Here is a 23499-nt window from a genome sequence, read left to right as displayed (position 1 = left end):
CACCTGGCTAATTTTTTATTATTTGTAGGGACGAGGTCTTGTTATGTTGCCCAGCCTGGTCTCAAACTCCTGGGCTCAAGAGACCCTCCTGTGATGGCCTCTCAAAGCTCTGGCATTATAGGCGTGAGCCACCATGCTTGGCTTTAGGTTAGTTTTTAAAATCCAGTTTGTCAATCTGTCTTTTTTTTTGAGACGGAGTATCGCTCTGTCACCCAGGGTGGAGTGCAGTGGTATGACCTTGGCTCACTACAACCTCCACCTAGTGGGTTCAAATGATTCTCCTGCCTCAGCCTCCGGAGTAGCTATTACAAGTGCCTACCACTACGCCTGGCTAAATTTTTTTTTTTTTTTTTTTTGTATTTTTACTAGAGACGGGTTTTCACCATGTTGGCCAGGTTGGTCTCGAACACCGAACCTCAAGTGATCTGCTCTCCTCGGCCTCCCAAAGTGCTGGGATTACGGTCGTGAGCCACTGCACCTGGCCAGTTTTTGTCTTTTATTTGCTGTATTTAGGTATTTGGGGCATTTACATAGTTACAGATGTTGTCAGAGTCCCATTTATTTGGGGGGGACGTGGGGGGACAAAGTCTTACTCTTGCCCAGGCCGGAGTGTAGTGGCTCAGTCTTGGCCTACTGCAACCTCTGCCTCCCGGGTTCAAGCAGTTCTTGTGCTTCAGTCTCCCAAGTAACTGGGATTACAGGCATGTGCCACCAATCCCAGCTAATTTTTGTATTTTTAGCTAGAATTACAGGCCTCAGCCACCATGCCTCTTTTAAGTTTTTGTTTTTTGATTGCTCTTTTTCCTGCTTTCTTTTGGGTTACTTGAACATTTTTGGAATTCCATTTTTCTTGTATTTTTTTTTCGACCCCAATTCACTATGCCAAAACCATTTTTCTTTATTGTGTTTTATATCTGTTTATTTTAGTTCGTTGATATTGTTTGGATATTTGTTCCATTGAATTATTTTTTCTTCTTTTTTGAGACAAAGTTTTGCTCTTGTTGCCCAGGCTGAAGTGCAGTGGCACGATCTCGGCTCATCGCAAACTCCGCCTCCCAGGTTCAAGCGATTCTCCTGCCTCAGCCTCCTAAGTAGCTGGGATTACAGGCATGTGCCACCACACCGGCTAATTTTAGTAGAGATGGAGTTTGTCCATGTTGGTCAGGCTGCTCTCGAACTCCCGACCTAAGGTAATCCACCCACCTCAGCCTCCCAAAGTGATGGGATTACAGGCATGAGCCACCGTGTCCGGCATTTTTTGGGGGAGGCCAAGATGGGTTAGTCACCTGGGGTCAGGGTTTGAAATCAGTCTGGCCAACATGGCAAAAGCCCGTCTCTACTAAAAACACAAACATTATCCAGGCGAGATAGCGGCACCTGTAATCCCAGCTACTCAGGAGACTGTGGCAGGAAAATCGCTTGAATTTGGGAGGTGAGCTGAGATCATGCCAGTGCGCTCCCGCTTAGGCAACAGAACAAGACTCCATCTCCAAAAACAAACAAAAAACAACCACAAACAAACAAAAAAAGTTTTTTTTCAGTTAATTCTGATTCTTATTTCTAATATCTGTGAGATATTAGAAATAAGATATATCGATGTTTGCATTTGTTTATTGCCTTTTTCCATTCAATTTGAAATCTTCCCAATTCTTGGTGTCTTTTTGGTATCACAGATAACTTTTGATTGAAACCTGCACATTTTTGTGTTGTCATGAGACTATGCAGCTTAAACAACTGTTTTAACTCTTACACTGATCTAACAGGGGTAGAGTGTTGGTGCCACCTTGTTAAGCCACGTAGGGGATGAAGTTCAGGTTCTCTACCTTGTCTATGTTGACGTTTGAGGTAAACTCCCTTTTAGTTCCTTTTTTTTTTTTTTTTTTTTGAGACGGAGTCTCCCTCTGTCACCCAGCCTGGAGTACAGTGACCCGATCTCGGCTCACTGCAAGCTCCGCCTCCTGGGTTCACGCCATTCTCCTGCCTTAGCCTCCGGAGTAGCTGGGACTACAGGCGCCCGCCACCTCGCCCAGCTAATTTTTTTGTATTTTTCTTAGAGATGGGGTTTCACCGTGTTAGCCAGGATGGTCTCGATCTCCTGACCTCGTGATCCGCCCGCCTCGGCCTCCCAAGTGCTGGGATTACAGGCGTGAGCCACTGCGCCCGGCCTCCCTTTTAGTTCTTTGCAGAGGTGGAAGTCGTGGCTCCCCACCTGCCTGATCTCCGTGGTGGATGTGGCCTCATTTGTTACTGTGTGTGGGTGAAAGTTCTGACTCTCTCCTAGGTCTTCTCTGTTACCGCTCCAGTGGGAACAGGGAGGGATGCCCTATTACTGGCAGATGGTGGTGAAGGCCAGGCTTCCCCACGTTTCTCCACTGACACGGTGGGGAGAGGATGCTCATTAACTAGCATTTGGAATGAAAGTTCCAGTGCCCTGCTTAATTTGCTCTGACACGACCTGGTGGGAATCTAGGGTTGTTTTCATGACAGTCTCACAAGGGTGGATATCTAGTTCCCATGCGATCATTGCTGGTATGGGTGGGGCTAGGTTTTCTGTGGTGTGATGCTGGATTTGAGCAGTTCTTCTTCAAAAGTTTTCTTTCTGGGGAACATCCCACTTTACTGGTAATTTGGTCCGGAGAGAGAAGGTTTTCGTTGGGGCTTCTTTTTTTTTTTTTTTTTTTTTTTTTTGGAAACAATCTCTTTCACCCAGACTGGAGTGCAGCGGCGCGATCTCTGCTCACCGCAACCTCCGCCTCCCGAGTTCAAGCGTTTCTCGTGCCTCAGCCTCCGGGGTAGCTGGGATTACAGGCGCCGGCCAACACGCCTGGCTAATTTTTATTTTTAGTGGAGACGGGATTTTGCCATGTTGGCCAGGCTGGTCTCCAACTCCTGACCTCAGGTGATCCACCCGCCTCGGCCTCCCGAAGTGCTGGGATTATAGGCCTGAGCCACCGCGCCCGGCCCTGTTGGGGATTGTTTTGGTCTGTGCCCATCGGTGTTCCTGATGTACTCACTTCTTGCATTCCAGGAGTAGGATACATTAGTCAAGAAGAATACCCAGGGAATTTACTGCTCTACTGTGCCTTGTGTCTTGTGATCCTGAACTAATTTGCCTTCTCTCCACCTTTCAGAGAATATTCGTTTCATTTATAATATTCACTTTTTAAATTTGTACTTAGTGGGAGGAATAGGCAAAAGTATGTCCGTTCCATCCTCCCAGAAGTGTAAGTCTAACCTTTGATTTCATTGAGTGTGCCCTATTTTTCTCTTTCTGTTTCATTGACTTCTGCTCGATCTTTCTTTTGCTCTTCTAGTTTCTTAAGGAAAAGATGAAGTCACTGATTTGTTTCTTTTCTAATATAGTGGTGTAATTGTATAAATTTCTCTCTCAATTACTGCTTTAACTGTCTTAAAAATACTTGATATTTTTGTCTTTTTTTTTTTTTACCCGTTGGTTATTTTATTTAATTAATTAATTTATTTATTTTATTTTATTTTTTATTTTATTTTATTTTATTTTTTTGAGACGGAGTCTTGCTCTGTCACCCAGGCTGGAGTGCAGTGGCCGGATCTCAGCTCACTGCAAGCTCCGCCTCCCGGGTTTACGCCATTCTCCTGCCTCAGCCTCCCGAGTAGCTGGGACTACAGGCGCCCGCCACCTCGCCCGGCTAGTTTTTTGTATTTTTTAGTAGAGACGGGGTTTCACCGTGTTAGCCGGGATCGTCTCTCGATCTCCTGACCTCGTGATCCGCCCATCTCGGCCTCCCAAAGTGCTGGGATTACAGGCTTGAGCCACCGCGCCCGGCCTTATTTTATATTTTGAGACAGATTCTTGCTCTGTCGCTCAGGCTGGAGTGCAGCGGCTGCGATGTTGGCTCACTGCAAACGCCACCTCCTGGGTTCAAGCAATTCTCTGCCTCAGCCTCCTGAGTAGCTACGGTTACAGGTGCCTGCTACCATGCCCGGCTAACTTTCGTATTTTTAGTAGAGATGGAGTTTCCCCATCTTGGCCACACTGGTCTTGAACTCCTGACCTTGTGATCCACCTGCCTCGATCTCCCAAAGTGATGGAATTACAGGCGTGAACCACCGCTCCTGGTCCCCATTGGTTATTTTAAAAGTATGTTTTGATTCCAAATATCGGGATTGTCTATTGATTTTTTTTTTCTGTCACTGATTGCTAAATTAATAACACAGTGGTAAGAAAAAAACTCGTGATAAGACCTGAAACCTTTTAAATTTACCAAGAGTTGTTTTTCTGGTTCTAATATAGTATATCTTGGTAAGTGTTCCAAATGCACTTGAACAGAATTTTTATTCTGGTAGTTTGTGCAGAGTATTCTATAGTTAGGTCAGTTTGCTTAATGATGTTATTCAAGCTTCTGTATCCTTACTCATTCTCTGTCTACTGGTTCTGTTATTATGATTATCATTCCTTTGTTTTGAACATGATGTCGCTCTGTCACCTAGGCTGGAGTGCAGTGACATGCACAATCATAGCTCACTGAGCCTCCACCCCTTGGGCTCAAGTGATCCTCCCACCTCAACCTCCCCAGTAGCTGGGTCTACAGGCGTATGCTACCACACCTAGCAAAAAAAATTTTTTTTTTTTGAGATGGAATCTCGCTCTGTCGCCCAGGCTGGAGTGCAATGGCGCGATCTCTGCTCACTGCAACCTCCGCCTCCTGGGTTCAAGCGATTCTCCTACCTCAGCCTCCCGAGTAGCTAGGATTACTGTTGTACGCCACCACGCCCAGCTAATTTTTGTATTTTTAGTAGAGACGGGGTTTCACCATTTTGGCCATGCTGGACTCAAATTCTTGACCTCAGGTGATCCGCCTGCCTCAGGCTCCCAAAGTGCTGGGACTACAGGTGTGAGCCAACACGCCCGGCCCACCCACTTAGTTTTTTAAAATCTTTTTGTAGAGACAGGGTCTCCCTGTGTTGCTCAGGTGGGTCTTGAACTCCTGTGCTCAAGCAATCCTGTCTCGGGCTCCCAAAGTTCAGGGATAACAGGTGTGAATCGCCACGCCTGACCTGGTTCTATCACATAGAGAGGTTTGCTGAAATTTTAAAATATAATTGTAGACTCTGGCCGGGAGCGGTGGGTCAAGCCTGTAATCCCAGCACTCTGGGAGGCGGAGACGGGTGGATCACAAGGTCAGGAGATGAAGACCATCCTGGCTAACACGGTGAAACCCTGTCTCTACTAAAAAATACAAAAAACTAGCCGGGCGAGGTGGCGGGCGCCTGTAGTCCCAGCTACTCGGGAGGCTGAGGCAGGAGAATGGCGTAAACCCGGGAGGCAGAGCTTGCAGTGAGCTGAGATCCGGCCACTGCAATCCAGCCTGGGCGACACAGCGAGACTCCATCTCAAAAAAATAAAAAAATAAATAAATAAAAATAAATTGTAGATTCTTTCATTTCTTCTTACAGTTCGTACTTTCATTTTTGCTTTATTTATTTTGAAGCTCTGTTATTAATAGGTAAATAAATGTTTAGGATTTGCATGTGTTCTTGATGAATTAAACCCTTAATGTTTATAAAATGATGCTCTTTTTTCCTCATAAAATTTTTATTTTTGTCTACTTTACATGATAGTATTATAACGATTTCAACTTTCTTTTGATTTTTTAGTGTGTAATAAGATCTTTTTCTTTGGCTGCATTAGAATTTTAATTTCTGATTTTAGTCATTTTGGTCGTGGTTTACCTTATTTTTTGAAGATACACTTTTACTCTATCGCCTGGGCTGGAGTGCAGGGTCACAATCATGGCTCACTACGGCCTCAACCTCCTCCTGCCTTAGCTGGAAGGACCACAAGTGTGTGCCACTACCCGTGGCTAATTTTTGTGTGTGTGGTTTTTGTTTTTTTGTTTTTTGTTTTTTTTTTTTGAGATGGAGTTTCCCTCTTGTTGCCCAGGCTGGAGTGCAGTGGCACAATCTCGGCTCACTGCAATCTCCGTCTCCGTGGTTCAAGCAATTCTCCTGCCTCAGTTTCCCAAGTAGCTGGGATTACTGGCATGTACCACGATGCCTATCTATATTTGTATTTTTAGTAGAGACAGGGTTTGTCCATGTTGGTCAGGCTGGTCTCGAACTCCTGACCTCAGGTGACCTGCTGGCCTCGGCCTCCCAAAGTGCTGGGATTACAGGTGTGAGCCACAGGGCCAGGCCATGTTTCGTGTGTGTGTGTTTTGTTTTGTTTTGTTTTGTTTTTTTAAGAGACGGTGTTCTGCAGTGTTGCCCACACTGGTCTCAAACTCCTGGCCTGAAGAGATTTTCCCATCTCGGCCTCCCAGAGTGCTGGGATTACAGGCGTGAGCCACTGCACTCAGCCACTTTTCTTCATGTTTCTAATGACTGATAGTTGATTAATAGAGCGCTGTGTTATATATGCTTATGATTTCCATCAAACGTGAAAGTTTTTGGCCATGATTTCTAAAGTTTTTTTTTCTATATTATCTCCTGTTTTGTGGCTCTGGTTACAAGTATGTTTGGCCTCTTGAAGTTATTTCAATTATCACATATTACATTTTTTAGTGTTTTTTTTTTCTGTTTCATTTAGGTTAGTAAGTTTGGTTTCACGTGTTGTAAATTTCAAAGTGTATTTTTCATCTTAGACTTTGTAATTTTTCATCTTTAGAAGTTCAAATTTTAAAAATATTTCATATTTTTACTTGTTTGTTCTAACCTTCTGATCACATGAAATAGCATCATAATTGTTTTAAAGGACTTGTGTACTAATTCTATTTTCTGTTTCATTTCAAAATTGGTTTTTTTTTTGTTTCATTGTGGGGTGTAATTTCCTGCTTCTATGTAAGTCTTATAAATTTTGATTGACTTTTTAACCAGTGGGAATTTTACCTTGTTTTCTCATTTCTCTAGTTTTGCTTGCCTTTTAAAAATATTTGTGGACTTTGTTCTGTAGTATTATTCAGTTGCTTGAAAACAGTTTCTTTCTGTTGGGTCTTTTATGTTTTCTTTGACTAGACCAGGGCTGTGTTTAGGGTTAATTTTTTCCTCCTTCTGAAGCCTTTTCTTTCCTAGTACTCCGATGTCATATCTCCAATGTGATATTAATTACATCACATCATTTCCTTTTGGATTTTGGGTACGGGTACTATTCACATCCTTATGTCAGTTCTGGATGCTATTACCTCTAATTCTTTTGGTGATTTCTCACCTTGCCCTTGGATAGTTCCTTTACATTGCAAGTGCTGATTTGTCATTCAACCAAAAGTTCTAGGGTGAGCCTTTGTAGATCTCTTCATTTCTCTCTGTCTCTCTCTCCAGCTGTCTACTCAGTGCTGGTCTCCCTTGTGAGCTCTAGGCACCTTGGTCTCCTTGGACTTCCAGCTTCATTTCCTCAACTTGGGGAGACCACATGCTCTGCCTGGGTTCCTCCTCCCTGTTCCACGACCTGGAAACTCTCGAGGCAGTAAGCTGGGCACGCGTGCAGCCCGTTTGTTTTTGTCTTCCAGGGATCACTGTCTTTTGTTACTTGTCCAATATCTTCAGTGTTGTTGTTTCATTCATTTTATTAGATTTTTATTATTTCATGCAAGGAGGCTAAATCTGGTCCCCTTATTCATGCCGTCTTGACCGGAAGTAGTATCATTGTGGTTTCAATCTACCTTTTCATGAGAACTGGTGATATTGAGCACGTTTAGCTCGTGTGTTGACGATTTGTGTGCTCTCATTGGTGATGAGTTTGTTCATTTAGCCTTTAGTGTTCTTTGTTTTCTTTTTTTCATCTGAGTTGCAGAAGGTGTTTCTATGTCCTAAATACTCATCCTTTGTTAGATAAATGTTTTGTAAATACTTTCCTCAAGTCTATGTGGTTTACCTATTTATTTTAACTGTACCTTTTGATGAGCAGAAATACTTATATCTGATAAATTTAATTTATCAATGTTTTCTTTTGTAGTTATTGCTTACTGTGAGCTAAGACACTTTTGCCTAACCTCGAAGTCATGAAGGTAGTTTCCTTGATTTCCTCTAAAGGTTTTGCTTTTGCTAATTTGTATTAGGTCTGTGATGCATCTGCAGTTATTTTTGTAGGTTTGAGTTTTTTGCATATGGCTGTCCAGTTGTTTTTCACCATTTGTTGAAAAGAGTCTCCTTTTCTCGCTGGGTTGCTTTGGGAACATCCTGTGGCTGCATAAGTGGGATCTCTTTCAGAAATCTTCCTTCTGCTCCAAAAATCTGTTTGTCTAGCTCAGTTAGAGTATTCTGATTATTTTGTAACTTTATATTGTCTTGAAGTCAGAATTGCAAGTCCTTAAACCTTTTTCTTCTTTTTCGAAGTTCTGCATATTCTACATCCTTCACATTTCCGTATCAATTTTAATAATCTCTTTTCTCTCTTCTCCAAAAAAGGCTGATGGGATCATGATTGTAATTGTCTTGAATCTGCTGATCAGTTTAAGGAGAACTGACATCTTGACAACCATTGAGTCTTAATCATTAGTATAGTATATCTCTCCATTTATTAGGTCTTTTTTGTTTTGCCTGAGCAGTTGTTTGTTGCTTTTAGCCTTTGGTCTGTTTTTAAAATTACTTATTTTTTTCCTTTTGTTGAGACGGAGTCTCACTCTGTTGCCTAAATGGAGTGCAGTGGCACAGTCTTGGCTCACTCCATCTCCTGGGTTCAAACAATTCTCCTGCCTCAGCCTCCCAAGCAGCTGGGATTACAGGCATGTACCGCTAAGCCCAGCTAATTTTTATAATTTCAGTAGAGATGGGATTTCACCGTGTTGGCTAGGCTGGTCAACTCCTGACCTCAAATGATCTACCTGCTTCAGCCTCCCAAAGTGCTGGGATTACAGGCATGAGTCACCACGCCTGGCCTAAAATTATTTTTATTTTTAAGTATTTGGTCCTTTTTTGATGCTATTTGTATTTTAAAATATTAAACACATTTTTCAGCAATTATAAAGTATTATAACATTTTCTAATTTTTGGTTGGAAATTGAATTTTTGTATATTAACCTGTTTCTTACAACCTTACTTAAGTCCTATTAATTCTACTAGTTTTTTAGGTAGATTTCTTAGATTTTCTAATAGATGATTGTCATAAAACAGTTTTCTCTCTTTTTTCCCGTTGTAATTCCTTTTCTTCTCTTCCCTTAGAGAATGGACTTAATCTTGTTTTCATTCTTCTAGGATAGCATTCAGTGTTACACCATTAATTATAAGTCAGCTGTAGGGATTTTATTGATGGACTTTATCAGATTGTTTTCAAATATAGGTTTTATTACTGTTTAGATATGACAAGGCCAACAGAAGCCACTGTGACTCCTATTGAAAAGATAGTTATAGTCACAGACCCCAAGAGGAATAGTCATGCCATGCCATGGAGAATACACAGTTGAGTAAGGTCTAGCCCTCGCTTCTTGAGGGTTTATGTCATGAATGCATATTGAGTTTTCTCAAAAGCTTTTTCTGTATCTATTGAGATAATGCTATATATTTAAAGATATTAATGTAAATTTCATTGTTTTATTTTCAAATGTTATATACTAAATGCCATTTGGTGTCATGGTGTATTATTATTATTATTATTATTTTTGGAGATGGGTACAGTGGTGCAATCTCTGCTCACTATAACCTCCGCCTCTTGGGTTCAAGTGATTCTCCTGCCTCAGCCTCCCAAGTAGCTGGGATTACAGGCACATGCCACCCTGCTCAGTTAGTTTTCTTTTTTGGAGACAGGGTTTCACCATGTTGGCCAGGCAGGTCTCCTGACCTCAAATGATCCTCCCTCCTTGGCCTCCGAAAGTGCTGGGATTACTTTCGTAATCCGTGTGGGCCTCCGCAACTGGCCTATTCTTCTTATATATTGTTGGATTTAAATTGCTAATAGTAAATACGTCCAGTGAATTTTTTGTATTTTTAGTAGAGATGGGGTTTTACCATGTTGCCTAGGCTGTTCTTGAACTCCTAACCTCAAGTGATCCACCCGCCTCAGCCTCCCAAAGTGCTGGGATTACAAGTGAGAGCCACTGCAGCGGCCAGACTTTTATAAAAGTTTTATGGTTATAAATGGTTATATAAAATATCTTTGTACATATATTTTCGTGTCTTGAAGATAAAGTATATAAATGTTAAAAGACACAAAGGTAATTTATAAATGCTGTATCTTATATTATTTGCTTTGGCTCTCTAGAAGTTTTTCTCAATTCTTATTGCTTAATTGCTGTCCAAAAGAATAGGATTATGGTGTCATCGAAATTATATAAAAATGAATGTTGAGTTTTTTTGTTTTTTTTTTTTTTTTGACAGAGTCTCTCTTTGTCACCCAGGCTGGAGTGCAGTGGCGTGAGATCTCTCCTCACTGCAGCCTCCACCTCCCAGGTTGAAGTGATTCTCGTGGCTCAGCCTCCTGAGTAGCTGGGATTACAGGTGCCTGCCACCACGCCTGGCTAAATTTTTTTTTTTTTTTTTTTTTTTTTTGAGATGGAGTCTTGTACTGTCACCAGGCTGGAGTGCAGTGGTGTAATCTCAGCTCACTACAACCTCCGCCTCCTAGGTTCAAGTGATTCTCCTGCCTCAGCCTCCTAGTAGCTGGGACTACAGGCATGCACCACCATACCCAGCTAATTTTTGTATTTTTTATAGAGATGGGGTTTCACCATGTTGGCCAGGATGGTCTCGATCTCTTGACCTTGTGATCTACCTGCCTTGGCCTCCCAAACTGCTGGGATTATAGGTATGAGCCACTGTGCCCAGCCTAGGTTTTGTATTTTTAGTAGTGATGGGGTTTCGCCATGTTCGCCAGGCTTGTTTTGAACTTCTGACCTTACGTCGCCCGCCCGCCTTGGCCTCTCAGAATTCTGGAATTACAGGCATGAGCCATCGAATCTGGCCTATTTTTGAAAATTAAAAATTTTCTTTCTTTTTTCTTTCTTTGTTATAGCAGCGATGGGATGTTTGTAGTTTTGTTCCTTTTATCCCTTCATCATGTAGTTTTTGAGTTACTGTGCCTGGAGACTGTGCCTGATGTTAGGGGCAGCTACAGCCATAAAATGGAGCTTATAATCTAGCAGAGGAGTTAGTTTAATTGCATAAATAGTTAATTGTAATTGTAATATATCCCAAGAAGGAAGCATAGTTAAATCATCATATGGCACCTGACCTCATCTGGAGATTCAGAGACATTGTCTTTGATGAAGTGACTTTAAGCAAGGACCAGAGGGATGCACAGAAGTTATCCAGCTGCAAAAGAGGGTACAGTGAATAATAATATTCCGTTTAGAGTAAAAACAACCCGTTAAAAGCCTTTGAAGTGGGAATGAGCTCTGTAGAATTTATAGAATTGAAAGAAGAAAAAGCCAGTGTTGCCCATAAAGTGAAATGTTGGAAGGAGGGAAGGTTGTGGAGGTAAGAAAGGGTTATATGATATGGGGAAACTATTGAAGTGGTTTTCTTGTTTTGTTTTCTTTTTGTTATTGTTTTTGAGACAGTGTCTCACTCTGTTGCCAGGCTGGAGTGCAGTGGTGTAATCTCGGCTCAGTGCAACGTCCTCCACCTGGGTTCACGCCATCCTCCTGCCACAGCCTCCCGAGTAACTGGGACTACAGGTGCACACCACCACACCCAGATTTTTGTATTTTTAGTAGAGATGGGTTTTCACCATGTTGGCCACGATGGTCTCGATCTCTTGACCTCGTGATCCGCCCGCCTCAGCCTCCAAAAATGCTGGGACTACAGGTTTGAGCCATGGTGCCCGGCCTATTGAAGTGTTTTTAAGTGGGCAGTGGTGCATTTGGATTTCCATTTCTGAAGTTCATTTTCTTGTGAAAATTTCATTCTGCAGATTGGTGATAGTTGGTTAAGAGTGAATATTAAGAGACTACAGTCATTTTCCATTATCTGTGGTTTTTCTTTCCTTGATTTTAGTTCCCCATGATCAACACCTCTGAAAATAGGTGAGTAGAGTACAGTGAGGTAGAATCATGTGTTGTGTCATGCAGGAAGGAGGTATTTTCTTAGAAATACCTCATTAGGTGATTCTGTCATTGCACAATCATCTTAGAATGTTCTTAAACAAAGCTATATTGTATAGCCTACTACACACCTAGGCTACAAGGTATAGCCTATTTCTCCTAGGCTGCAAACTTGTATGCTTCATTACTGAATCCTGCAAGCAACTTAACATAATGGTAAGTATTTGTGTTTTTAAACATAGAAAAGGGACAGCTAAAATAATGGTATGAAAGAAAAAAAGAAACACACTTGTATAGGACTTTACCATGAATGAAGCTTGCAGGACTAGAAGTTGCTCTGGGTGAGTCAGTTAGTAAGTGGTGAGTGAATGTGAAAGCCTGGGACATTATTGTACATTACTGATAGGGTTTGGCTGTGTATCCCCACCCAAATCTCATCTGGAATTGTAATCCCAATGTGTTGAAGGAGGGAGGTGACTGGATAATGGGGGCAGTTTCCCCCATCCTGTTCTCATGACAGTGAATGAATTCTCTTGAGATCTGATGGTTTTGAAAGTGGCAGTGTTTTCCTACATAGATTCTCTTTCTCTTGCTTGCTGCCATGTAAGACGTGCTTGCTTCCCCTCCCACCATGATTGAAAGTTTCCTGAGGCCTTCTCAGCCATGTGCAACTGTGAGTCAATTAAACCTCTTATCTTTATAAATTGCCCAGTCTTGGGTAGTTCTTTATAGCAGTGAGAGAACGGACTGCTACAACTACCATAGACTTTATAAACATTGTGCACTTAATGTACACTACATTTAGTTTAAAATTTGCTCTGTCATGTTACTATGGCTATTACATCACTATGTCACTAGGCAATAGGAATTGTTCAGTTCCATTTAATCTCATGGGACCACCACTGTGTGTATGGTTGTTGTTATGCAGACTGTATTTTGAGAGAGACCACATTCACGTAACTTTTTCATAGTAAATTGTTATAATTTTTTTTTTAATTTTTAAATTTTTTTGAGGTGGAGTCTCTCTTTGTCGCCCAGACTGGAGTACAGTGGCACGATCTCAGCTCACTGCAACCTCCCGGGTTCAATTGATTTTTTGTGCCTTAGCCTCCTGCTTAGGTGGGACTGCAGGTGTGCACCACCACACTCAGCTAATTTTTTTGTCTTTTTAGTAGAAATGGAGTTTCACCATGTTGGCCAGGCTTGTCTCAATCTCCTGACCTGAGGTGATCTGTCCCCCTTGGCCTCCCAAAGTCCTGGGATTATAGGCGTGAGCCACTACAGCCGGCCTGTTCTATTTTATTATTGTTGTTAATCTGTTACTGTGCCTAATTTCTAAATTAAACTTTTTTATAGGTATGTATGTATAGCAAAAAACAGAATCAAGTGCTCAGTACCATTTGTCATTTCAGATATCCACTGGGGTTCTTAGAACGTTTCTCCCATGGATAACTGGGCAACTGCTGCATTTAGGAGGTGACTGAAGTGGTCCTGATGAAAGGCGATGCTGGCTTTAAGTAGGGTAATAGTGGAGATGGAGGGAGATAGGCAGATCTCACCAGTATTGAGGAAGAGGAAGGGCACAATATAGTTATGGATTAAAAGTGAGGTTAGGGCCGGGCGTGGTGGCTCACACCTGTAATCCCAGCACTTTGGGAGGCCAAGGCAGGTGGATCACAAGATCAGGAGATCGAGACCATCCTGGCTAACACGGTGAAACCCCATCTCTACTAAAAATACAATAAATTAGCCGGGCATGGTGGCGGGTGCCTGTAGTCCCAGCTACTCGGGAGGCTGAGGCAGGAGAATGGTGTGAACCCGGGAGGCGGAGCTTGCAGTAAGCCAAGATTTAAGCCAAGATCGTGCCACTGTACTCCAGCCTGGGTGATAGAGCAAGACTCCATCTCAAAAAAATAAAAAAAAAGGTTAGGGAGTAAGGTTTGAAGTGGTCAAAGATTATGTATACTAGGTGTGTTGCATGAGCCATGTGTCATTGAAAATATCATTACCAATATATGGAAAGAGCAGGAAGAGCAGGTTTTGTCATAAATTGTGGAGCGTTTCAAGTGTCTATGTAGGCTGCGTGCAGTGGCTCACACTTGTAATCCTAGCACTTTAGGAGGCTGAGGTCGGTGGATCACTTGAGGCCAGAAGTTTGAGACCAACCTGGGCAACATGACGAAACCCCATCTCTACTAAAAATAGAAAAAGTTAGATGGAAGTGGTGGCACACACCTGTAATCCCAGCTCCTTGGGAGGCTGAGGCAGGAGAATTGCTTGAACCCTGGAGGTGGAGGTTGCAGTGAGCCGAGATCGAGCCACTGCACTCCAGCCTGGGCAACAGAGCGAGACTCTGTCTCAAAATAAAATAAAATAAAGTGTTTAAGTAGCATATAGAGTTTTATACCTGAACCTGAGGACCGATACAAATAGATAAAATTTGGGATTCTCTGTTTTATTTTTATAATTTAGTTAGTAATGGAAATTTGGACAATGAATAAGATTGCCTAGTGTTTCACGTGAAATAAGATGACATCTTAGGCCAGAGACTTGAAGAACTTCAGCATTTAAAGGTTTGATAGGGTGATCAGAAAGGTGCTGCCAAAGAGGTAATAGGAAAATCAGGAGAGTGAAATACTGAAAGGCAAGAAATATAGCGGTATTAGTCTGTTTTGTGTTGGTATAAAGGAATACCTGAAACTGGGTAGATTATTAATATAAAGAAAAGAGATGTATTTGGTTCACAGTTCTGTCAGCTGTACAAGCATAACACCAACACCGTTGGGCTGAGGAAACTTTTACTCATGGGGGAGTGGGAATGGGGACAAGGAGTGTCACATGGTGAGAGAAGGGAGCAAGATGGCAGGCTCTTTTTACCAATCAGATCTCACGTGAACTAACACCAGCAAGAAACTCACTCATTACCACAAGGAAAACACCAAGACATTCATGAGGGATCTGCCCCCATTACCCAAACACCTTTTGCTAGACTCCACCTTCAACATTGGGAGTATATTTTTACACGAGATTTGGAGGCACAAATATCCAAACTTTATCAATACGCTCTGTAATTTCTTTTTCTTTCTTTCTTTTTTTTTTTTTTTTTTTTTTTTTTTGAGAAGTTTAGCTCTTGTTGCCCAGGCTGGAGTGCAGTGGTGCGATCTGGGCTCACTGCAACCTCTGCCTTCCAGTTTCAAGTGATTCTCCTGCCTCAGCCTCCCAAGAAGCTGGGACTAGAGGCACGTGCCACCACACCCAGCTAATTTTTTGTATTTTTAGTAGAGACGGGGTTTCACCATGTTGGCCAGGATGGTCTCGATCTCTTGACCTTGTGATCTGCTTGCCTCGACCTCTCAAAGTACTGGAATTCCAGGCATGAGCCACTGCACCTTACCAATAGACTCTATTTCTTAAAAAAATTATTTTTTGTAGAGATGAGGTCTCACTTTGTTGCTTAGGCTGATCTTGAACTCCTGACCTTAAGTGGTCCTTCCATTTTGGCCTCCCAAAGTGCTGTGATTATATGTGTGAGGCACTGCACCCGACCTCAGTAGGCTTTTATGGCTTATGCCTTCTGTCCTTTTAAAACTATTTCAACTTAATTTTCTACTCTAATTGTTTGTTGTAGTTCATATATGTATGTAAGTGTATATATATATATGTAGGGTGTGCAAATATAGTGTGTATATATATGTAGTATCTGTGTGTATGTGTGTATATATAGTGTGTGTGTGTATATATATATACATTTTTTGTTTATTTCGAGATAGGGTCCACTCTCTTATCCAGGCTGGAGTGCAGTGGTGCAATCATGGCTCACTGGAGCCTTGACCTTCTGGGCTCAATTGATCTGCCCGCCTCAGCCTGCTGAGCAGCTGGGACTACAGGTGCGCCACCACCACATCCAACTAATTTTTTTTTTTTTTTTTTTTTGTAGAGGTGGGATTTTACCATATTGCCCAGGCTGGTCTTGAACCCCTGGGCTCAAGCGATCTGCCTACCTCAGCCTCCCAAGTGTTGGGATTACAGATGTGATCCGCTGTGCCCGGCCTATATTACTATGTCGTATGCTGCAGAACCTCTTTTGGAAACAAACTGGGATATAAAAAATACTCAAGTGCGACTTTCAGGAACTTATTCTTCATAGTAAGACAATGCCATTGAAACTTACTGTGTTTCATAAGAAGCGGAAGTACTGGCTCTACATTTATTTTTGCTTTTCCATTCTGAGGATGGGAGGGAGAGGGATCTAAAATAAATTTTGAGTACCATTGCGTTTGAACAATAATAGCTGATTAGCCTAATTCCTTTCAGAAGGGAAATCAGCATGCATGAGATCATTTCTTGCCATGTAAATTAAAATTCTAAATTCGTGAGTTTGGCTCTTTAAGAGAAACCAGACCTACTTGACTGCAGTCGTCCTAGATGGCCATAAGACAGGAAGTAAAGGGCCAGGCGCGGTGACTCACACCTGTAATCCCAGCACTCTGGGAGGCTGAGGCGGGCGGATCACAAGGTCAGGAGAACGAGACGGTGAAACCCCGTCTCTACTAAAAATACAAAAGACTTAGCCGGGCGTGGTGGCGGGCACCTGTAGTCCCAGCTACTCGGGAGGCTGAGGCAGGAGAATGAACCCGGGAGGCGGAGCTTGCAGTGAGCCCAGATCGCCCCACTGTGCTCCAGCCTGGGCAACAGAGCGAGACTCCGTCACAAAAAAAAAAAACAAAAAAAAGGACAGGAAGTAAACAGGTAACAGGCAGATGTTAAAAGCTTTGCTTCATTCTTGTGTCGAGAGGACCTTTTTGACTTTTTCTCCCTCTCCCTAGGTAAATAATCCCAGCATCCTTGTGTTTTCATTAATGTGAGATTTAAAAAATTGTGGCAGGAGTTTTTTGTTTTGTTTTGTTTCTTTTAGGTGGAGTTTCGCTCTTGTTGCCCAGACTGGAGTGCAATGGCACGATTTTGGTTCACCGCAACCTCTGCCTTCCGGGTTCAAGCAATTCTCCTGCCTCAGCCTCCCCAGTAGCTGGGATTACAGGCATGCTCCGCCACTCCTGGCTAATTTTTTATTTTTAGTAGAGACAGGGTTTCTTCATGTTGGTCAGGCTGGTCTCAAACTCCCGACCTCAGGTAATCCACCCGCCTCGGCCTCCCAGAGCTCTGGGATTGCAGGCATGAGCCACTGAGCCTGGCCTGTGGCAGGAGTTTAAAAGTTAAAATGTACTTTATTTATTTGTTTATTTTATTTTTTTTGAGATGGAGTCTCACTCTGTTGCCCAATCTCAACTCACTGCAAGCTCCACCTCCCAGGTTGTTGCCCTTCTCCTGCCTCAGCCTCCCGAGTAGCTGGGACTACAGTCGCCCGCCACCATGCCCGGCTAATTTTTTTATTATTTTAGTAGAGATGGGGTTTCACCATGTTAGCCAGGATGGTCTCGATCTCCTGACCTCGTGATCCGTCTGCCTCGGCCTCCCAAAGTGCTGGGATTACAGGCGTAAGCCACTGCGCCCTGCCTAAAATGTACTTTAAAAAAATAGCTTGTCCTCTGAAGAAGATCACATGTCGTCGGGAACAACTGTTTGTGAAGAAAGTTCTGAAATATTCTTGGGGGGCAGCTAGTACAAATGCTGCTCTCCCATTTTCAGCAGTTTTGAAGTTGTAGGGAAGATACTACGTTTTTGATCATCTGAAATGTTTCTTCATTACCTGTTTCTTTTTTTTTCTTTTTCATAGAGATATGAACTGTGTCCCCATCAGGATGGAGCCTAAAAAAGAATAGATAATAGGGGTAAGTGCAGAGATTTCTTGAAAAAATTTTTATTGAAAACTGGGCCGGTGGAGTATCTTCAAATACCTGGCAGTTTATTTTATTTCATCAAATTAAACAGCGTTTTCTACTCATGTTTAACAGTAGTGGCTATAATTTATGAATCCTTATTGTATTGACTCACAATTTTTCTACTTGTGTACAAACAAGCATTGGATATTTTATGCAGAATGATCTATTAAATACACACTTCTAATTAAAATTCTTATTTTTTTGTCTGGGCGAGGTAGCTCACACCTGTAATCCTAGCACTTTGGAAGGCTGAGGGAGGCGGATCACCTGAGGTCAGGAGTTCGAATCCAGCCTGGCCAACATAGTGAAACCTGGTTTCTACTAAAAATAGAAAAATTAGCCGGGTGTGATGGTGCGTGCCTGTAGTCCCAGCTACTTGGGAGGCTGAGGCAGGAGAGTTGCTTGAAGTCGGGGAGTGGAGGTTGCAGTGAGCCAAGATTGCGCCATTGCCCATTAGCCTGCCGTCTCAAAAAAAAAAAAAAAAAAAAAAAAAAGTCTATTTTTGAAAATGGATATAGCTTCTTGTGTTAGGAATTTTTTTTGAAAAATGAGCCGCATTTTGTTGTTGTTAGCCCTAAAATCTGTTGTTTTAGATTCTTTTTTCTCTTTTGTACATCTCTAGACAGATGATGTTCCTAGTGAATATTAATTTTATTTAACTCTGAGGATCTTTGTTGCTTGAATATAAGGAAATGTTGACTTTTAGGCGGGGTGTGCTGCCCGACATCTGTAATCCCAGCTCTTTGAGAGGCCAAGGTAGGAGGCTCACTGGAGCATAGGAGTATGAGACCAGCCTGGGCAACATAGGGAGACCTTGGTCTCCGCAAAAGTAAATATAAAAAATAAAAATAAAAAGACTTAGTTACACATGGTGGCAAGCGCCTGTAGTTCCAGCTACTTGGGAAGCTGAGTCAGGAGGATGACTTGAGCCTGGGAGGTCGAGGCTGCAGTGAGCCATGGTCATACCACTGTACTTCAGTCCCTGGGACTGGTGAGAGTGACACTCTGTTTCAAGAAAACAAACAAAAAAAAGAACGAAAGAAAGAAATGCTGACTTCTGTATCACGTTTTGGTGTGCTTTCCTATGGACTCTTGTGTATTCCTCATTTTCTTCTCCACTTTTAGTTATCTTTGTCAGATAAATCATATTTTTGTACAACTCAGTACTATTCTGAAATGTGTACATGTGAATTTATTAGACCCTGGCATATGTGATGAGGCAGCTAAAAAAAGGAGAGGTTTAGCTATTATTACTATACTCTTCTCCAGTTTGGGTAGCCACCTCTAAAGTAGTTTTGCCATTGACTAGAGTAATGGTGTGAGTAGATAAAAGGGAAAAATACAATGATTTTGGCTAGCTATATATATTTTATGGTTTAATTTTCAGACTATGTTATAGAGTCAGATTGTACAAAATTTGAAAATATATTCAAAATCCTTCCTGTTACTCCTCTTCCTCATCTGCCCAGTTTATCAATAGCTTTCCTGCTACCGTGTAATTGTTACTTTCTTGCATGTCTTTCTAGGTTTCTTTTGCATATTCAAATGTGAATAGACAAATGTTTACTCCCTCCATCTTTATACAATGGGTTAATATTATATACTCTTCTGCATCTTAACTTATTTCACTGAACAATTTACCTTGTTTTGTTTTGTTTTGTTTTTGGAGATTTTTCTTTTCTTTTTTCTTGAATTTTCTTTTTTTATTTGAAGCTTCGCTCATTTGCCCAGGCTGGAATGCAGTAGTGCAGTCTCAGCTCACTGCAACCACCACCTTCTGGGCTCAAGCGATTCTCCTGCCTCAGCCTCCCAAGTTGCTGGGATTACAGGTATGCGCCACCACGCCCAGCCAATTTTTATATTTGTAGTAGAGATGGGGTTTCATGATGTTGGCCAGGCTGGTGTTGAACTCCTGACCTCAAATGATCCTACTGCCTCGGCCTTCCAAAGTACTGAGATTACAGGCGTCAGCCTCCGCACCCGGCATGAACAATTTATCCTGTTATCAGTATAGAGCTTTCTTTTCCTTTTTAACCATGTTATCTAATTGATCAGTTGTTGATGCACTTTCTGATCTTCTACTTTGATGACTAACTCTTGTATATGTTTCATTTGCTTGTATACAAGCATATCTATAGGATTATTAATTTCCATAGCTGGAAACATTGGGTCAAAGGAGTGTTGCAATTAATTTTGATAGATAGTGCCAAATTATTCTCCCTATAGTTTTACGAATATGTTTTCCCAGTTTTACCAATATATGAATAAAAAAGCTGTTCTTCATACCTTTGGTAATCTAACAACAGGTAAAAGTTTGTATATCCAACAGTAGTTTTGCATTTCTGTTAGTATTAGTGAAGTTGACATTTTTTAATAGTTTGAAGAGCAATTTGTTCTTTTCTGTGGTCTGCTTTTTGACTTGGTTGTTGTTGTTGTTGTTTTTTGTTTTTTTTTTTTTTTTTTTTTTTTTTGAGACAGGGTCTCCCTCTGTCACGTAGGCTGGAGTTTAGTGGCTTGATCTTGGCTCACTGCAGCCTCTGCCTCCCCCGTTCAAGGGACTCCCCTGTCTCACTCACCCGAATAGCTGGGATTATAGGCGCAGGCCACCATGCCCGGCTGATTTTTTTATTTTTAGTAGAGACGGGATCCACCCACCTCAGCCTCCCAAAGTGGTGGGACTGCAGGTGTGAGCACCGTGCCCAGCCACAGTTGTTGATTTTTTTAGTGTGATTTATTGGAGCTTTCATAAGGAGCCCCTCATATATTATTATGCTGTTTTCATATGAGTTGGACTAATTTTTGCCCATCTGGCTAGTCTTTATTTATATTGTGCTTTTGAAAAAAACTTTTTTTTTTTTTTTTTTTTTACTATGCATGGGTTTTTTACTTCATTTCGTTCAATTTATTAATCTTTCACGGTGTCTGTATTTTGAGTTATTAGTTAGAAAGGCCTTCATTATTCCAAACTTCTGTTTTGTTTTGTTTTTAAATGACAGGTTTTCATTCTGTTGTTCGGGCTGGAGTGCAAGTAGCAGGATCCTAGCTCACTGTAGCTTTGTAGTCCCGGGCTCAAGTGATCTTCCTGCCTCAGCTTTGAGAGTGTTGGGATGACAGGAATGAGCCACTGCACCTGGTGTAAACCTTCCATCTTATTACATGTTTTGTATTTGTCTTTCCTATTCTGGTTTGTTTCACTCATTCCATTCTACCCTCTCTATTAGCTTACAAAAAAGTTAATGTTACTATATACTTTTTTCCTCCTTCTGAATCCTCTGAAACTCTTAGGATACTGTAAATTCACTTGTCCATCTCCTGACATGTATTTTATTTTTGTCATGTACTTTCATTCTCTGTTTCTTTAAGAATTATAGTGGTTTTGTCAGGTGTTTGTTGAGGATTATGCTTGTCACTTAAAATGAAACAGTTTGTGTAAATTTGATGTCATTTTTCTTTGAATTCTATATAGAACTTCGTGAGAAACTGAAACTTTTCTGGGAAAATTTCTGATAAATTTGTTTTCTGGCAAAATTATAGGGACATTCCTTTTTCTCTCCTTTCTCTTTTCTGTCCTCCCTCCCTCCCTCCCTCCCTTCCTCTCTTCCTCTCTTCCTCTCTTTCTCTCTTTCTTTTTTTTTTAGCAGTGTATCACTTTGTTGCCCAGTGAGCCAAGATCAATATGCGAGAGTGCAGTGATGCAGTCATAGCTCACTGCAGCTTGAAACGCCGGGTTCAAATGCTCCTCCTGTCTCAGCCTCCTGAACAGGTGGGACCACAGGCACACCATGCCTGGATAATATTTTTTCTTTTTCTATTTTTTGTAGAGACAAGCGGTCTCGCTTTGTTGCCGAGGCTGGTCTCGAACATCTGGGCTCAAGCTATCCTCCTGTCTCATCCTCCCAAAGTATTGGGATTATAGGCCTGAGCCCTTGGGCCCAGCCTATTTTTATATACTTAAGTCAATTTTGGTGCGCTCTATTTTTCCAAGACTACTTTGTACAAGTTGCTGAAACTGTTGGACTAACATTGCCAATAGTATTTATTTATTTATTTATTTATTTATTTATTTATTTATTTATTTATTTTTGAGATGGAGTCTTGCTCTGTCACCCAAGCTGGAGTGCAGTGGCACGATCTCGGCTCACTGCAGACTCCACCTCACAGGTTCAAGTGATTCTCTGCCTCAGCCTCCCAAGTAGCTGGGATTACAGGCAGGCACCACCACGCCCAGCTAATTTTTTTATTTTTAGTAGAGAGAGGATCTTGCCATGTTGGCCAGTCTGGTCTTGAACTCCTGTCCTCGGGTGAACCACCCGCCTTGGCCTCCCAGAGTGCTGGGATTACAGGCGCACACCACTGCACACGGCCGCCAATAGTATTTTATTATTATTTTGTTAATTTTGCTGGCATTGGTGGTTGTTACCCCATTGTTATTCCTGATGTTGGTGAATTTTTTTTAACTTAATTTTTTTTTTTTTTTTTTTTTTTGGAGATGGAGCCTTGCTCTTGTTACCCAGGCTGGAGTGCAGTGGCAGGATGTCGGCTCACTGCAACCTCCGCCTCCCTGGTTCAAGTGATTCTCCTGCCTCAGCCTCCTGAGTAACTGGGATTACAGGTGCACACCACCACACATAGCTAATTTTTTGTATTTTTAGTAGAGACGGGGTTTCACCATGTTGGCCAAGCTGGTCATGAACTCTGGACATCACGTGATCCACCCGCCTCGGCCTCCCAAAGTGCTGAGATTACAGGCGTGAGCCACCACACCCGGCCAGATGTTGGTGATTTGTGTTCTGGATTTTTCTGTTTTAATTTTAATTTTAATTTTTTTGACCAGTCCAAATAGAATTGCTCAGTTTTGTTGACCTTTTTAAAGAAAGTTTTGAGCTTGTTAATTTTTTATGCCATCTCCCTGTTTTCTATTTTGTTAAACTTCTGCTCTTTATTATTTCCTTCCTACTACTTACTATGTGTTATATTTTCCTCTTCTTTTCTAACTTATAAAGGTGGAAACTTAAGTCTTTTCTTTTTTTTTTTTTTTTTTTTTGAGACGGAGTCTCGCTCTGCCGCCCAGGCTGGAGTGCAGTGGCCAGATCTCGGTTCACTGCAAGCTCCACATCCCGGGTTCATGCCATTGTCCTGCCTCAGCCTCCCAAGTATCTGGGACTACAGGCGCCCGCCACCTCGCCCGGCTAGTTTTTTGTATTTTTTAGTAGAGACGGGGTTTCACCGTGTCAGCCAGGATGGTCTCGATCTCCTGACCTCATGATCCGCCCGTCTCGGCCTACCAAAGTGCTGTGATTACAGGCTTGAGCCACCGCGCCCGGCCAAGTCTTTTCTTTTAGATATTCTTTTCTAATGAAAATATATATGCTGGAAGTTCCTCTCTGTTGCTTTTATTGAATCCCACAAGTTGTGTTTTTTTGTTTTTGTTTTTGCCACTGTTGTTGTTGTTTTGGGACAGGGTCTCAATTTGTCACCCAGGCTGGAGGGCAGTGGTGTGATCTCGGCTTACTGAAGCCCCAACCTCCTGGGTTCAAGCGATCCTCCTGTCTTAGCCCCTCAGGTAGCTGGGACTACGGGTGCACGCCACCTTATCTGGCTAATGTTTTTGTATTTCTCGTAGAGTCAGGGTTGCACCATGTTGCCCAGGCTGGTCTCAAGCTCCTGAGCTCAAGCCATTAACAGGCGTCAGCCACCACTGCCCCAGC

The sequence above is a fragment of the Macaca fascicularis genome, chromosome 16, assembly GCF_037993035.2.
Source record: "Macaca fascicularis isolate 582-1 chromosome 16, T2T-MFA8v1.1".
Lineage (NCBI taxonomy): Eukaryota > Metazoa > Chordata > Mammalia > Primates > Cercopithecidae > Macaca > Macaca fascicularis.
This window is presented reverse-complemented; position numbering follows the sequence as displayed.